Below are 983 nucleotides of genomic sequence, written 5' to 3'. Positions count from 1 at the left end.
GGTTTCAAAGTCACCAGGGCACAGGGCTGAGAACAACACATACACACACACACACAACACACACAAAAACCGCTTGTACAGTCACCAGGGCACAGGGCTGAGAATGTAACTCACACACACACACACACTAACAAACTGGTTCCACAGTCACCAGGGTACACAGCTGAGAACAGCACACACGCACACACACTCACACACGCACAAACTGGTTACATTGTCGCCAGGGCACGTCTGAGAACAGCAAACACACACAAACACACACACATAAAGTGGTTGCACAGTCGTCAGTGGAAAGAAGTAAGAACAGCTCTAACACACACACACAAACTGGTTGTAGAGTCACCAGGGTACAGAGCTGAGAACAGCACACACACACACACACACACACACACCGGTTGCACATTAGCCAGGCACAGGGCTGGGAACGGCACACACACACACTCACACACACCCATACACATACACACACACATACACAAACAAACCACTTGCACAGTCGCCAGGGCACACACACACACACACACTCACACTCGCACAAACCGGTTGCATTGTGGCCAGGGCACGTATGAGAACAGCACACACATGCAAACACTCACACATAAAGCGGTTGCACAGTCGCCAGTGGAAAGAACTAAGAACAGCTTTAACACACACACACACACACACACACACACATAAACAGGTTGCACAGTCTCCAGGGCACAGGGCTGAGAATTCACACATATACACATACACACAAATCTCTTGCACAGTTGCCAGGGCACAGGGCTGAGAACAGCACATACACACACACTCACACACAACACACAAAAACCGCTTGTACAGTCACCAGGGCACAGGGCTGTGAATGTAACTCACACACACACACAAACACACACACACACACTAACAAACCGGTTCCACAGTCACCAGCGTACATAGCTGAGAACAGCACACACACACACACACACACACACACACCGGTTGCACATTAGCCAGGCACA

Source organism: Bos javanicus, chromosome Y, assembly GCF_032452875.1.
Source record: "Bos javanicus breed banteng chromosome Y, ARS-OSU_banteng_1.0, whole genome shotgun sequence".
In the NCBI taxonomy this organism is placed as follows: domain Eukaryota; kingdom Metazoa; phylum Chordata; class Mammalia; order Artiodactyla; family Bovidae; genus Bos; species Bos javanicus.
The sequence above is the reverse complement of the archived record's forward strand: the minus strand, read 5'-3'. Positions refer to the sequence as shown.